Source organism: Narcine bancroftii, chromosome 1 (assembly GCF_036971445.1).
Source record: "Narcine bancroftii isolate sNarBan1 chromosome 1, sNarBan1.hap1, whole genome shotgun sequence".
In the NCBI taxonomy this organism is placed as follows: domain Eukaryota; kingdom Metazoa; phylum Chordata; class Chondrichthyes; order Torpediniformes; family Narcinidae; genus Narcine; species Narcine bancroftii.
In genome coordinates this window covers 377,788,331-377,801,882 of record NC_091469.1, presented here as the reverse complement: position 1 = coordinate 377,801,882, position 13,552 = coordinate 377,788,331, and the positions used below count along the sequence as shown (strand labels likewise).

General features: G+C 42.5%; 1 protein-coding gene across 1 annotated transcript in view; it reads left to right on the top strand.

The window, feature by feature from the left end:
- The window catches only part of LOC138751298 (GMP reductase 1-like), a 75,580-nt gene that overhangs the window by 29,175 nt on the left and 32,853 nt on the right, over window positions 1–13,552 (top strand). The gene's annotated exons all lie outside the window — the stretch shown is intronic.

Below are 13,552 nucleotides of genomic sequence, written 5' to 3'. Positions count from 1 at the left end.
GGGTCCTGATCCCTATTTCCCACGAGCTAGTCTCTAGCACCCATGGCCTGGTGTGAGTCCGTTGTCTGCCAAGCCCCTTGCTGGTCCACTACTGTGGTCTCCCACCCTGTAGGGTCCACTCCCAGGCTTCTCCTTGTCATCGGTGGGAGGAGTGGGTGATCTCCCACTGTGGTGCCCAGTGCCCATTCGCCACTTCCACCAACCCTAAAGCTCTCAATGTTTGGGCTTTCGAACTGGGGCATGAATCTCTGAGGACATTGCCATAGAAAGCTCCTGCAGCCCCATTCTACAGGTATTTTTTTACTTGTAGGAGCACAGATCGTAAATGATACAGGTTGCTCTTTATTGAAGTGCAGTATTAAATACTGGAACACCAAGAAAATTTGAGCAGAACTCCACTCAGTCCATCAGGCCTGCCCAGCCATTCACTATGATCAACCCTGAGCTTCAACTCTTCTTGTGTGCCACATCTCCATAAACCCTCTATTTCTCCTAATCCTTCAAAGCATTTTGCTGACTCCTCTTTAAATACCTCCAGTGATCTCAGTCTCCACAACTTTTTGTGACGAGGAATTCCAGTGACTCAAACCCTCGGTGAGAAATTATTCCTCCACAGCTCATTTTTAAATTGCCACTGATGCCCCTCCCATTGGAGATTCTCTCACGTGTGAAAGCATCTTGACATCTCCCCTGTTACTCCCACCGAGGACCTGAAATGCTTCAATGATGTTACCCCTTGTTCTTGTCAATTCCAAAGCTGATAGGAGGAATTAGACGATTGACAGCCTTGGGAATGAAGTAATGGGAACAGCACATTCAACCTTGAGGTTGCTAAATCTTTCAGCCCAAAAACCTGTCCCTTCTGTGTGATTTTTAAATTATGATGCAACAGATTGAATTTGGTTCAAAAGACATTTGGGGAGACAGTTGGTGGGGGGGGGGGGGTGGTTGGAAGGACATGGACCTAATTGCAGGCTAACAGGAAGAGCCTAGAATGTCCACTTGGTTGGCATGGTTGAGTTGGGCCGAAGGGACTGTTCCATGCTGTATGACTCAATTACTTTTAACTATAATCAATACCTTGAAGGCATTAGCAGAAAGATGGGAATGAGGATGAATGACAGTTCAACATTGCTAGCTGCTTATGCACCATTTCACATTGGAGAACTTGGCAAAAGGTGAATCAATTGAGCTTCATTGCCTAACTCCATGCAGCTTTGGAGTCTAGAGAGAAGGTGGAGGTGAATTGTGGTTGGTTCTTAGTGAGGTACAGTAGCCAATAACAGGAAGAGCAGTTCTTGTGGAGTGGCTTTTTTGGGAAAAGCAGTGCTTGAGGAGTAAGTGCTGAAGTTTTGGATGACCAGAGTTACAGGTAAGGGATTTTTTTAACCTTTTTTGGGGTTTATAATGATGAATATGAAAGTTTATAAGCATGTTATACAAATTCATTGACATTCTTACTTGCTGCACTCACGCAAGTGTGTTTGCATATGACATGAAGGTTGAAGGTGTTGTCGTTGGTTGCAATGTGCTGTACACAAGATGCAGAATGCAGTGGAAAAGTGCCAGATTGAATTCAATTTGCATAAATTTGAGGTGGTACATTTTGAAAGGTCAAACTTGAAGGCAGAGGGATTATCACTATAAGGGATAGTATAGACAGGAAGAACTGAATGGTCACAGTTAACATTTGACATTTCACGCAAGCACCGTCACAAGTCACAGCCCAGCAACAAATTGATATGTTGGAAGAACTGAGGGAAGGTTTGTCACCGCCTGTTCCAGATTCAATACATTTGCAAAGACATTGTGATTTTGCAAGGGAGAACCATGCTGACGGCTGAAGAGAAAACTGTTTTTTGAAGCAGCTCTTGTGGACAGCCATTCTGTGGAATTCAGAGCATAGAATGCTCTGTGAATGACTGGGTCTTTTTGGTGGATTGGCCTGTGCCTGGAGGGTCTTTTGGGAAGCAAAGTGCTTCATTTTGAGTATGAGTAACAGTGAAGGCCACTTGGAGAGACCTGGTGCCAGGGTCTTGGAAGCTTCGTGGAAGCTGGCCAATTTGAGTCTTGCCTAGAAAAGGACCAGGAGTGATATGACTCCAGGTCGTGTGGATGGACATTTCTTCAAAGGCAATGCAAGGAGAATTCGCGAGTCTATAGCAGTTACAACTCCTGTCTTCCCATCAGTTCATCATTAATTCTGGGCATCAAATTTCAAAGGCCTATTTCAACACTGAATTTAAAAGGCTGAACTCTGAAAATACACACACACACACACACACACACACACACACACACACACACACACACACACACACACACACACACACACACACACACACACACAGAGTTGGGGATAGATTTAGTGTTAAGGAAAGTTTAAGAATTAAGATTATGAGGGTTAGAAGTAAAATTAGTGTTTTAAAATTAAACACTGTCTGGTTCATTGTTACACGTGGTTTATAACATTAGTTAATGGTATGATACTTAATTGTGTGGAAGAACAGAGGTTCAAATTCATAGATCTCTCAAGGCTGCCACGCAGGTTGATAGGGTAGAAAAGAAAGCCTATGCAATGCTGGGGTTCATTAGTTGGGGGATTGAGTTCAAGAGTCATGAGGTAAATTTCTGATGAGGCCACATTTAGAATATTGTGTTAAGTTCTGGTCACCTCATTACAGGAAGGACGTGGAAGCCGTAGAGTGGGTGGAGAGAAGATTTACCAGGATGTTGCTGGGATTGGAAAATGAGTCTTATGAGTCAAGGTTAGCAGAGCTAGGGCTTTGGAGTGAAGAAGGATGAGAGGTGACTTAATAGAGGTCGACAAGATTATGATTATTAGTAGGGTGGATAGCCAGCACCTTTTCCCCAGGGCAGGAGTAGCAAAGACCAGGGGACATGAGTACAAATTTAAGGGAGGAAAATTTAGGGGGGGACATCCGGGGTAGGTTATCTATACAGAAAGCTGTGGGTGTCTGGAATGCATTGCCGGGGGCGGTGGTGGAGGTTGGAACAGTAGGGGCATTTAGGAGACTTTTAGACAGGCACATAGATGAGAGTTATGAGGTAGGGAGGGTTAGTTTCTTTTGGTAGGTATTTACACGTCAGCACGATATCATGGGTGGAAGGGCTTGTATTGTACTGTAATGTTCTATCAGCATTACCAACAATATTGTATATGAAATGGCCACAATATGCCATTACACAAACAGAGATATTAAATATAAAAGGATAAATGCATGTTCATTGTTGCAGTTAGTGCAAAAGAAAAGTGATGTTGGAGTAATGCAGACATATCTTGGTGGTCCCAGAGTGGATTTATAGATAGGGTAGTATGATAGTTGCTGGAAAGAAACTGTTTTTGAATGTAGAGGTGCTTGACTTGAGGCTTCTGTACCTTCTGCCCAAAGGTATCAGTGACCAGGGAGATAGGGGTCCTTTATGATATTAGCTGCCTTCTTGTGGCAGTGTGTCTTATAGATGTCATCAGTGGATGGGAGCTTAATGCAGTTGGAATGGCAATCAGGACAGGGGTATGTTCCTCCTATGTACATCAGTGTCCCTGGTGTGTACATTTGTGGGAGTAGGTCTAGGTACTGACCAAGTTAGGGAATTGGATCTGGAGTTATATGAACTCTAGATCATCTGGAAGGCTGAGAGGATCATAGCTAACATGTTATAATGATGTAGATACACCCAAGGAAAGTTTTCAGGGAGTTGGGTGGCCATTCCCCTCAGTAACAAGCATACCAATTTAGGTTACTTTTGGTGGAGGGGTGGCATGGTCTTTTGGGGCACAGCAGCAGTAAATAAGGGTGGATAATTCCCAGGACTTGACATGATATTCCCTTGGACCTTGAGAGAGACTAGAGTAGAAATTGCAGGGGCTCTGGCAGAAATATTTAAAATGTCAATAGCCATGGGTGTGGTGCCAGAGGATTAGAGAGTAGCTCACATTGTTTTAAAAAAGGCTCCAAAAGTAACCCGAGAAATTATAGGCCGGTGAGCCTGACATCAGTAGTAAGTAAAATATTGGAAGGTGGGTTCTAAGAGATCAGATTTACAAGTATTTGGATAGCCAGGGACTGATTAGGGATTAGGGACCTACTGGGTACAAGCCATGGCAATCAGGTTTCTGGCATGGAATCTGGTGCTGTGGCTAAGAAGGGAAGTGGGAGAAAAGGTGAGCTGTAGTGATAGGGAATTCGATATTTAGATGAGAGGTTCTATGGAAGAGATCGTGAATCTTGGATGTTATGTTGCCTCCCTGTGCCAGGGACCAGGATATCTCAGATTGAGTTCACAACATTTTTAGGTGAGAGGGTGATCAGCCAGATGTTGTGGTCCATGTAAGGACCAATGACATAGGTAGGAAGGGTGAAGAGGTCCTGCAAGGAGAGTTCAGGGAGTTAGGTGCTAGGTTGAAGAGATCACTCCAGGGTAGTGATCTCAGGATTACTTCTTGTGCCATGTGCTGGAGAGGTTAGAAATAGGAGGATAAGGCAGCTTAACATGTGGCTGAGGACATAGTGGAGTAGGGAGGACTTCAGGTTTCTAGATCACTGGGCTCTGTTCCAGGGAAAATGGGATCTGTAACGATGTGATGGATTGCATCTGAACTGGAAGGGGATTAATATCCTTGTGGGTAGGTTTGGTAGACTTGCCCCAAAGGGTTTAAACTAGATTTGCAGGGGGAGGGAAACCAGAATGTCGGAGCAGTTAATGAGAAGGAAGTGGACTGCATGTATAGGAGAAATTGAAGGTTTGTACATGATAGAAATTTTCTCAGGTTTGTACATGATAGAAATTTTCTCAGGTTTGTACATGATAGAAATTTTCTCAGGTTTGTACATGATAGAAATTTTCTCAGGTTTGTACATGATAGAAATTTTCTCAGGTTTGTACATGATAGAAATTTTCTCAGGTTTTTAATGCAAGGAGTACTGTTGGAAAGCTTAAGGCATAGGTTGACACGTGGGGTTACGACATTGTGCTGTTAGTGAGTCTTGTTTGCAGGAGGGCCAGGACTGGCAGCTCAATGTTCCAGGGTTCCGTTGCTTCAGACATGATAGGGGGAGGGATGAAAGGGGAGAAGTGGCATTGCAAGTCAAGGAAAATATCTCAACTGTGAAAAGTCAGGACAGCCAGGAGGGTTTGTCTACAGAGGCCATATGGGTGGAGTTGAGGAACAGGAAAGGTGTGACTACACTGATAGGGTTAATAGAGAGAACTGGAGGAGCAAATCTGTAGAGACATGGCAGACCGATGTAAAAACCAAAAAGTTTTGATAGTACGAGATTTTAACTTTCCAAATATTGACTGGGACTCTCATACTGTGAAAGGACTGGATGACTTGGAGTGAAATGTGTTCAGGAAAGTTTTCTAAATCAATATATAGAGATACCAATGAAAGAGGATGCAATACCTGATCTCATATTAGAGATCAAGTCAGGTGACAGATGTATATGTAGGCAAACATTTTGAGACTAGTGACCATAATGTCATTAGCTTCAAGTTAATTATGGAAAAGGATAAATCTGGTCCTCCTGTTGGGATTCTAAATTGGAGGAGGGCAAATTTTGTGGAAATGAGAAAGAATCTGAGAAGAGTGGATTGGGATGATTTTTTTTGGCAAGGGTGTGCGAAGTAAGTCTTCAAAGGTGAAATTTTGAGAGAGCAGAGTTTGCATGTTCCTGCTAGGATTAAAGGCAAAGTTAACAGGAAGAGGGAACCCTGGTTTTGAAGGGATATTGATGATTTGGTTAAGAAGAAGAAGGTGGTGTATTGCAAGTATGGGCAACAAGGAGCAAATGAGGTCTTGAAGAGTACAGAAAAATACTCAAGAGTGCAGGAAAATACTCAAGAAGGTTGTTTTGGCAATGTGGTGGTACACCACTGTCCTACTGCAGGGGGCAACCTCTGTACCTGCAGGAGTGAAAGGGGACAGGAGAACACCTGGCTGGCTGTCAATCAGTTAGCCTGAATGGATCAAGCCCCACCCGGTCGGGTGTCCATCACCCTCCGGGATATAAGCCTGCGTCAGCCTCCCGAGGCCTCACTCAGAGTTGCTGCAGCTATAGCCAGTAACTGAAGGCTCTGATTGCTCAGTGGTTAGAGCACTGGTTTTGTAAACCAGCGGTTGTAAGTTCGTTCCTCACTGGGTCCTCATTTCTTTGCGGGGCACTGGACAAAGTGGCAACTCTCTGTCTTTCTTATGTGGATTAAAGCCTGTTGTACAGTCTTTATCTTGTGTGTGTCTGATTCTGGCTAACAGTACACCACAGGCAGATAATGTGAAAGTAAATCTGAAGGGTTTCTACAAGTATATTAATAATAAAAGGACAGTAAGGGACAAAATTGGTTCCAAGAGGATCAGAGTGGTCGTCTTTGTGTGGAGCCTCATGTAATGGGGGAGATCTTAAACAATCTTTTTGCATCAGTATTTACTCAAGAAACTGGCACAGTACATAAGGAAGGAAGGGAAACAAGCAGAAATGTCATGGAACATTTGGAGATTAAGGAGGAGGTGCTTGCTACCTTACAGCGAATAAAGGTAGATTAATCTCCCAGGCTAGATATAATATTCCCTCAAACCTGAGGGACCCTAGTGTAGAAATTGCAGGGACCCTGGCAGACATATTCAAAATGTCCTTAGCCACGGGTGAGGTGCTGGAGGATTGGAGGGTAGCTCATGTTGTCCCGTTGTTTTAAAAAGTCTCCAAAAATAAACCAGGTAATTATAGGCCGGTGAACCTGATGTCAGTAGTAAGTAAATTATTGGAAGTTCTGAGAGATAAGAACTCTCAGAACAGCATGGGCTGATTAAGGACATGGCTTTGTGTGTGGTAGGTCATGCTTAACAAACCATGTAGAGTTTTTCGAGGAGGTTTCTAAGAAAGTAGATGAAGGAAAGGCTGTGGAAGTTGTCTACATGGACATTAGTAAAGCTTTTGACAAAATCCCACATGGGAGGTTAGTTCAGAAGGTTAAAATACTAGGTATACAGTGAGGTTGTAAACTGGATTTGAAATTGGCTGTGTGGGATAAAACTCAGAGTACTGGTGGATGGTTGCTTCTCAGACCGGAGGCCTGTGACTAGTGGTGTGCCTCAGAGACCATTGTTGTTTGTTTTCTATAGCAATGATCTGGATGATAATGTGGTGAATTGGATCAGGAAGTTTGCTGATGACATAAAGATTGTAGACAGCGAGGAAGATTTTCAAGGCTTTCAGAGGGATCTGGACTAATGGGAATAATGGGAAAAAAAATGGCAGATGGAGTTTAATGCATTCAAGTGTGAGGTGTTTCATTTTGGAAGGATAGGACATACACAGCAAATGTTAGGGCACAGAGGAGTGCGGAGAAACAAAGAGATATGGGAATACAGATTTATTGTTCCCTGAAAGTGGTGTCGCAAATGGATAGGGTTGTAAAGAAAGCTTTTGACATTTTAGTCTTTATAAATCAAAGTATTGAGTATAGGAGTTGGATGTTATGTTGAAGTTGTTTAAGAGGCTCTGATCGCGCAGTGGTTAGAGCACTAGTTTTGTAAACCAGGGGTTGTAACTTCATTCTTCGCTGGGTCCTCATTTCTTTGAGGGACGCTGGTCAAAGTGGCAACTCTCTGCCTTTCTTATGGTAGACAAAGTTAAAGAATTTGATGTATTTTACATTCTAAATGTAGAATTACATGACAATAATAGAATCTTTTAGCCTTTACATTGGTGAGGCTAAATTTGGAATATTGTGTGTATTTTTGGTTGCCTAACTACAGAAAAAGTATCAATAAGATTAAAAGAGCACAGAGAAGATTTACTAGGATGTTGCCAGGTCTTCAGGAAACAGGGAAAGATTAAATAAGTTGGAACTTTATTCCTTGGGATAGAAGTTTACAAGATTATGAAAAGTATAGACAGAATGGATGCGAGTAGGTTTTTTCCACTTAGTATATTGGGGGAGATTTGCCAATAACACCACAGTTGTCAGCAGAATCATAAATGGAAATGAGGAATTGTACTGGAGGGAGATAGACCAACTCGTTGAATGATGTAACGACAGCAACCTTGCGCTCAACATTAGCAAAACCAAAGAGATAATTGTGGACTTAAGGAGGAAGTCGGGAACATGACCCAGTCCTCATCGAGGGCTCAGTAGTGGAGAGTGTCGAGAACTTCAAATTCCTGGGTGTCAACATTTCTGAGGCTCTTTGCTGGAGCCTCTACGTTGATGCAATCACAAAGAAGGCTCGCCAGCACCTATACTTTGTGAGCTGTCTGAGGAGATTCAATAGGTCACCGAAGACTCTTGTAAACTTCTGCAGATGTACTGGTTGCATCACAGCCTGGTATGGAGCATGAACCCTCAGGACAAGAATAAACTCCAGGGTTGTTAATTCGCCCTACAACTTCATTCCATTGAGGACATGTACGTGAGGCGGTGTCTTAAGAAAGCAGCCTCTATCCTCAAATACCCCCACCACCCAGGCCATGCCCTCTTCACTCTGCTGCCATCGGGGAAAAGGTACAGGAGCCTAAAAACAAACACCCAGTGGCACAAAGACAGTTTCTTCCCTTCTGCCATTAGATTCCTGAATAATTAACGAACCAAAAACACTGCCTTACTTTTCAGGCATTATTACTGTTTATATATAGTACTGTTATTCCTATCTATGTTTGGTTTATGATGTTGCTGCAAAACAACAAATTTCATGACATTAAATCCCAATTCTGAGGTCATAGTTTTAAGCTGAAAGGGTAAAGGTTTAGGGTGAACATTAGGGGAAGGTTCTTCACTCAGGGAGTGGTGGGAGTGTGGAATAAGCTGCCATCTGATTTGGTGAATGCGGGCTCGATCTTCATTTTAAGAATAAATTAGATAGATACATGGATGGGAGAGGTCTGGAGGGTTATGAAATGGGAGCAGGTCAATGGGGCTAACACAGACTAGAAGGGCCAAATGGCCTGTTTCCTGTAGTATTTTATGGATAGTCAACATGGCTTGATGCATGATAGGTCATTTTTAACCAATATTTTCAAGTTTTTCGAGGAGGTTACCAGGAAAGTTGATGAAGGAAAGTCTGTAGATTTTATCTACCTTTGACAAGGTCCCACATGAGAGGTTAGTCAGGAAGGTTCAAAAGCTCTGTATTCATGGAGAGGTAGTGAAAACTGGATTTGACATTGGCTATGCGGGTGGGAGAAGCAGGGGATGATTGATTCTAAGACTGGAGGCCTGTGATCAGTGATGTGCCTCAGGGATCAGTAGTGGGATCATTGTTTGTCCTCTATATCAGTGATTTGGATTAACAAGTTTGCAGATGACTCGTAGAGGTGTTGTGGAGAGCGAAGCTGGAAAAATGGGCTAAAAATTACAGATGGAATTTAATGCAGAAAAGTGTGAGGTGTTGCATTTTGAAAGGACCAACCAAGAAAGGACATACATGGTAAATGGTAGGGCACTGAGGAGTGAGGTAGGGCAGAGAGATCTGGGAATACACATACATAATTCCCTGAAAGTGGCGTCACAGGGAGATAGGGTTGTAAAGAGAGCTTTTGACATATTGGCCTTCATAAATCAAAGTATTGAGTATTGGGATGTTATGCTAAGGTTGTTTAAGAGGCTCTGATCGCTCAGTGGTTAGAGCACTGGTTTTATAAACATTGGTGAGGCCACATTTGGAGTATTGTGTGCAGTTTTGGTCACCTAACTACAGGAAAGATATCAATAAGATTGATAAAGTGCAGAGAAGATTTACTAGGATGTGGCCTAGGTTTCAGGAGCTGAGTTACGGGAAAAGATTAAACAGGTTAGGACTTTATTTCCTGGAGCGAAGAAGAATGAGGGGAGATTTGATAAAGGTGTTTAAAATTATGAGGGGGATAGACAGAGTAAATGTGGCTTTTTCCACTGAGGGTAGGAGAGATATATGGGTGAGAAGACATGGGTGAAGGATGAAAGGAAGAACTTCTTCACATTAGAGAGTGGTGGTAATGAGCTGCCAGCTGAAGTGGTGAATGCGGGCTTAATTTTAACATTTAAGAGGAATTTTGATAGGTACATGGTTGGGAGGGGTATGGAGAGCTATGGACTTGGTGCAGGTCAGTGGGACTAGGCAGAAAAATAGTTCGGCATAGATTAGAAGGGTCTGTTTCTATGCTATAATATTCTATGCAGATCTACCAGTTAATACAGAAATGGCTGATCTATGCCAGTCTTCTGCAGGGTCAGTGCCAAGGGGGAGCATCCATGGGCATTGCCCCCCAAGTGAGGTGCTGTGCCCCCCATAGGGTCGCGGCCATCGCTTGCTGTCAGGACCCCCCCCCCACTGCCTCTGGCATCACTAGCGTGTCACTAGCGTCTAGTTTGATGCACGCTAGTCACTCTCCACCTCAGGCCGTGCCTTTAGTGGCTAATGACGCTTGACGCCATAAAAGCAGCGCTCGCGGCACATATATCGGAGAGGGGCAGATGATGTTAACAGCACCCCCTCCCCCACTGAGTGAGTTTATAAGTGTCCCACTATGCCCCCCGCCCCCCACAAACACACAAATGTTCCCCTCTAACACTTTTTCTGGTGCCAACGCTGGTTTTCTGTGCTATTTCTCCATCAATGTTTAAAATAATTATCCACCTGCACTTCAATTGCTTCTGATTATCCAACTTCCAAACTGCACCAGGGTGAGAATTCCAGAAATTCATCATCCTCTGGCAGAAGAAATCACCATGCATCTCACTTTTAAATGACTGGCCCCTTTTTTCTTGTAGTTAGATATTTGTTTGAAACTCCCACTCATGGAAGCGTCCAAACATGTATATTGCCAAGACCCTTTAAGATGCTAGATGTTTGAATAAGGTCGCTCTTCATTTCTCATTCCTCTAAACTCCAAGGAATACAGTTCCAAACAAAATTTCTTGATGGGACATCCCTCTCTCTCACCAGGCTCATCTTGGGTATGAACCTGGTTGATCTTCTTTACACTGCCTCAAATGCTATATCCTTTTTTAGGTAAGAGGACTGAAACACTACAAGGTATTCCAGGTGTGACCTCACCAAAGTTCTCAACAACTGTAACAAAACCACCCTATTCTTTATCTCATCCCTCTGGCAAACTGCGGTTGGTCTTCGTAACTACTCGTTGGACTTGATTGCTAGCTTTCTGATTCACACACTAAATCCCTCTGTATTTCACTCACCTCCATTTCTGCCTTCACTGATAATCTGTCCTTTGACTTCTCTTATTGAGATGGATGATCTTGCATTTACCGGTCTTTTTGCCCACTCATTCAATCTATTGCAAAATCAGAGGGCTTGCCCTTCCAAGTTGTTTTGGATTATCGGCAAACTTGGAGACTTTATAAACTGTTCCTCCCACCCCACCCCAGGCCATTAATGTAAATTAAGAGTTGCAGGTCATGCTCTGATCTCTGGAGAGCTTCACTCATTTCCTTTCCAGTCAGAATAGGACCTATTTATGTAAACACTTCACTCTTATTTATTTATTGTTTACACATGGCAGAAGCTGATGTCGACCATTGAAGCCTGTGCCACCGAATTACACTCAATTAACCTTCCAACCCCATATGCTTTGGAGGAAACTGGAGCACCTGGGGAAAAACCACGCAGTTCACAGGCAGAACTTGCAAACTCCTCACAGGCAGTGATGGATTTGAAACCGGGTCATTGGGGCTGTAAAAACATGGCGCAAATCGTGCCACCCATGAGACAACTGGTTTTCAGGTCTTTCTAACACCATTGACTATGAGGACCTGCACTGTCCTCTTATGCGGAACCTTGTCAAATACCTTTATGAAATCCAAATAGACTACATCTACAGGTTCTCCTCTATTGACTCTTCCATCAGTACTGCCACCCAATCATGCAGTGTTCAAACACTATTTACCCTCTGTGGGAAAAATCTCTCCGATGCCCATTGTATTGATGTCCTTTTGGTAATATGATCATGGTAAAAAGATTGTTATCGTTTTTACTATCGATGCCCCTCATAATGTTAGACCTTTATCAGGTCACAATTTTGCCTCCTCTGCTTCAGAGAAAATGACTTCCTATCCAGACAATCTCCCAGTGAATTTCCTCTTGTAACCTGTCCAGTGCGGTCACGTCCTTCCTATCTTAGTCCTATGGAGAATTCTTGCTGTACTGGTTATCCTCCTCCACTGTCGGTGCTGATCCAGGGTCTCCACCCAAACAACAATTCCTCCAACACCCCAACATTGATGCTGAGTTCCTCTAGCAGTTTTTTTTTTACAGCACACAGTTCTCGAGGTGTGGCCTAACTGATGTTATATCCCAACTTTTGTTCTCTCCCATGACTGATAAAGGCAAGCATCCCATTTGCTTCCTTCACCACTGTTTCCAATGATGCAACCACTTGGTAATTTATGAATTTGTACTCTAACGCCCTTCTGTTCATCAACACTCTGACCATTTACTGTGTGTGTGACGTCCTTGTGTGAATCCCCTTGCATTTGTCAGTATTTAAATTCTGTTTGGATTGCTTCTTCCAAACTTCCGGCTGATTGCTGTCATGTTGCAGCATGAAACAACTTTCCTCATTATCCACAACACCACCAATTCTTGGATCACTTGCCAATTTACTTTTTGTACCTTGTTCGTTCTCATCTGAGTATTTAATGTTCAGCAGAGACATCGAGGACTCCAGCTCCGATCATCGTGGCATAACACTAGTCATAGAACACCAATCAGAAAAGCACCACCATTCTCTGCCTCCTATCGGCAAGTCAACTTTGGATCAAATTGGCCACTCTATTGAAGTTTGACTTTCTGGATCAGACTTACATGCAGGATCTTGTTTTTTTTTAAATTTTTTATTTTTCACACATAAACCACATTGACCAAGATATATACATTTCCTTTTCAAATATATACAGTGTCATTTTCTCCCCCCCTCCCTCCTCCCATCCCACCCTCCCTACATCCCCCCCATTCATTTAAAGTACAGAATCTAAGATACATTAAACCAGTCAAACAATGTTGTCATTCAATAAAAATAAACAAGAAATTCCACTGAGTCAATTCTTTTCATTTCCTACTCCTTTCGTTATTTTAGGTGGTAGATGTCCCCGGTAGGTTTTCTCTATTGTGTTTCATGTATGGCTCCCATATTTGTTCAAATATTTCAATATTATTTCTTAAATTATATGTTATTTTTTTCTAATGGAATACATTTATTCATTTCTATATACCATTGTTGTATTCTCAAATTATCTTCTAATTTCCAGGTTGACATAATACATTTTTTTGCTACGGCTAGAGCTATCATAACAAATCTTTTTTGTACACCATCCAAATCAAGTGCAAATTCTTTGCTTTTTATGTTACTTAGGAGGAAGATCTCTGGGTTGTTTGGTATATTGTATTCTGTAATTTTATTTAATATCTGTTTTAGATCTTTTCAAAATTTTTCTACTTTCTCACATGTCCAGATTGCATGAATTGTTGTTCCCATTTCTTTTTTACAACAAAAACATCTGTCAGATACTGTTGGGTCCCATTTATTTAACTTTTGAG